The 3,593-nt window shown below is 46.9% G+C and overlaps 1 pseudogene; it reads right to left on the bottom strand.

Moving 5' to 3' along the window:
• Positions 1 to 604: 604 nt before the first annotated feature.
• On the bottom strand, positions 605 to 2,241 carry LOC123097322 (30S ribosomal protein S16-2, chloroplastic/mitochondrial-like; annotated as a pseudogene).
• Positions 2,242 to 3,593: the final 1,352 nt, after the last annotated feature.

Here is a 3,593-nt window from a genome sequence, read left to right on the forward strand (position 1 = left end):
TGCGTCTGTTTTCCTCATTCATCGTGTGATCTTATCTTAGGTGGGGGGGAAACTGGGCGGAGGAGCGTGTTTTTTCTCGTGAGGGCGGACCAAGGGAAGGCAGAACGCGGTCAGCGTGGCAGGAAACGAACCTTACGCTCTTTTTCTTTCTTCTTTTAATATTTTATTTACATTTTTATAATTGATGATGAATTCAAACACTCTAGAAATCAAAGTCAGCACCTCTAAGAGACTAAGCCGTCATAGCAACATCCGATTGTTGCCCTTCCCTTAAAAAGAGGCAATGAGATACTACTGCATAATAATGACAACATGCCCTTCAGCTAAATAACTTCGTGATTTTGGGATATACTCTTTCATGGATTTTGGGATATACTCTTTCATGGATTTTGGGATATGCCCTTCAGCTACATAATAATGACAACATGCCTTCCATGGCTGTGAGACAACAGACCTGGCCAGACCAATGCAAGGAAGGGGTCACACAAGACAATATATGACACCTCCTTTTTGGACCCATAGATAATCAAGCAATATGTCACCTTTGCAACAACATCAAAAAAAGCATCCAGCATATTCGATTGGATTTGGATCACACAGCAGGAATAAGAATAATCATACAAGCATATATATACAACTTCTCCACAAATGGTTATGGTCAACATTATCTGTCAACTTGAGCATTCCAAAGGAATGCAGAAATCCATTCGAGGTACAATTTATACCGTCCACAATCCATTCAAAAGGAATCATATTAGTAGTAGACTGGAGACGGCTGGGCTGGCTAACTCATGGTGCAGCAAAGGCTAACAAACAACAGAGTTACATGACTAAAGTGTTGCCATATATGTAGTCATAGTCTTATCAGGGGCACAACAAACAAATTCTTTTGTCTTGCAGCACAACTCCATATTCTACAACAGAAAAACTATCACGCCTCCAGCGAAGGTCCTTCAGCGTCACCTTCAGCAGCACAGGGATCATCAACAATTGTGACACCCTCAAGATCCAAGGGGCGGCCAGTCATCGGATGAATAGGGTTCCTGTCACGAGGTCCACCCTTCCGGCCCATAGCTAGCAACGGAGGTGGAGGAAGAACACGGGATCTGAGGGCTGTGCCCCAACAGATAGCCAGTACCTACAAGAGAAGTACGGTTATATGGTGTCATGTGGTCTTGCAGGGCAGGTGGAAAAAACAGCATGTCATATTTGTAGCGACTACTCATTAGGTCTGCTATGGATGCAATCAAACAGATCTCATGTACTTGAAACATCTGAATCCTTATTCACTAAATCGACAATTTTCTTCCCCAGTGGAGGGGGGCAAAGTGAGCTTAGAAGTGAGCGGTACTTGCCAGTTGGCACTGCAACCAACTAGTATAGTGCAAGCCCCAGATAGTTGTGCTTGTCTGTCTTCTGTTTTATTATCTACCCACTCAATATCCCCAATGATACAATGTAATGCCACAAAGCATGAGAACAGCAAGGCCCAAATTGTTTAGGTTTCATAGAAAATGCATAATCTATTTAGCTTTAAGCCTCTAAAATACCCAATCATCCATCAAAGAATAAAGTTACTTGAATGAACAGACATTGTTACTTCTAGAGCAGGTGCAGCAGAAGCTGCAACATGCGAAATTTTCTCCAAAAAGGAGTATAACTGAGCTGAACAATACTCCCTTAGATGAATTTGAAATCAGGAGCAAGCAAAACTCACTTGACCCGGTCGAACTTGAGCCCCATCCTCTTGCCACCATCCTTCCCTGCAAACAGCAACAGAAAAGGAGGACGCATTCCCTCGTCAGCCATTCTTCAGTTACCACTAAAGCTCCCGCACACAGCCCCTCTGAAAATGCGAAATTTATTTGCTATATACTCCCACAGTGCTATTCTAGATCCGCACTGCCACTCCCAGCGGCACGCCAAAAATCGCATCCAAATCCTTAGCGTGCGCGACCAGAGTAAGCGGGGACGATTCTTCCCCAATCGAGATGCGAGCACCATGAACAGAACGACTAGGGATTCGGGGTGGGGGGCTGTCTCACCGGGGAGCGGGTTATAGTAGCCGAGGACCTCGAGGTGCTTGCCGTCGCAACGGGAGCGGCTGTCGGCGGCCATGACACGGTAAAAGGGCCGGTTCCGGCAGCCGAACCGCACGAGCAGGATCCGCACCACCATGGCTTTCTTCTTCTTCCTTGCCGCCGACCTCCGTTTCTCCGGGTGAGAAATGGGGACAAAATATCTGTTCTAACCTTTTATCTTTACTACTACTTCCTCTGTTCGGAATTACTTTCGGAATTACTTGTCGTAAAAATGAATGTATCTAAATGTATTTTAGTTCTAGATACATCCATATTCGAGACAAGTAATTCCGAACGAAGAGAGTATTAAACAAGCAAACGTATTCATCGCTAAGTGCACCCAGCCTTACGTACACACAGCAACACGAATCAATTACAGCCGAATGATGAGGGTCATTTAATTTAATCTAACCCTTAAGATTATATGCTAACCCCATCAAAACTGCGTTTAGCGATTTGTCCAGGCGGACGAAAACTCTGGAAACGCTCAGGCTCCGAATCCCGTTCGTATATCCTATAAACTAGGAAACAAACACCCCGTGCAGAATAAATTAGGTGTTTTAAAAAGAGAAAGTACCATGCAGAGGAGCAATCGGTGGAAACTAGGAAACAATCGGGTCCCATGCATCACGTAGTTACTGCTTCCGCTAATCAAGGTAGAAAACCAAGAGAATAAATCAAAACCACCTAGGATATTCCTCCCAAAAATTCTTCCAATTTTTTTCGCAAATACAACGCCTTGATACGAACAAAGGCGTGGCCCAGCGTCTCTTCACGTCGCTCGTCGGCGCAGCGAACATGCTCGCCGCCGACATCCACGCTGCCGTGTGCGGGAGCACGAACTGCTTGGGCTACTGGCACGCCTTCTCGACATGGTATTCCACGCCCGACGCCATCAAAAATGATCTCTTCATCCAATCGGACAAAAACCTCTCCGCCGCCGGTGAGGGCGTCTTCAAGCTGCTCGGCCATGCGTGCGATGCCTTCTCCTCCGCCCCCTGCGACGCCATCGCCGTCTTCGATCGTGCAGGATTGGTCGCACCACCCAGCGAAAAGAAGAGCAGGTCTCGGCCGGTGCGCATGCATAGGAACCTGGATGATCAGACGAACTCAGACCACCGCCGGAATCACCATAAACGCACGTGAATACGGGTCCTTCGAGTGCACGCAGAATTTTTCCTCGAGGGCAGGAGGCTCGCCAGGTCGGCCATGCGGCCCGCCCGCATCGTCGATGTCGTCAAGACAGATACAACACCTTCAGGCTATACTCTTCCTCTTCATCTTCTCCACCTTCATTGCACTGGAATCTCACGTGTCCCCAGCGGCCCGCTTCCATGTCTGATGAGAAGAATCCCTACAATATGCATGCATCTTGTCAACTCAATCCCCTCTTATTTTATTTAAATCTCAGCCAGATAGCCACGTTTGAGGCATGAACCGCAATTACTTAGCCAGTGGTATCTATTATGTGAGGGAACGGACATGCCATAGGGCACAGGTTAGTCCCCTGGT

Source organism: Triticum aestivum, chromosome 1B (assembly GCF_018294505.1).
Source record: "Triticum aestivum cultivar Chinese Spring chromosome 1B, IWGSC CS RefSeq v2.1, whole genome shotgun sequence".
Taxonomy (NCBI): Eukaryota; Viridiplantae; Streptophyta; class Magnoliopsida; order Poales; family Poaceae; genus Triticum; species Triticum aestivum.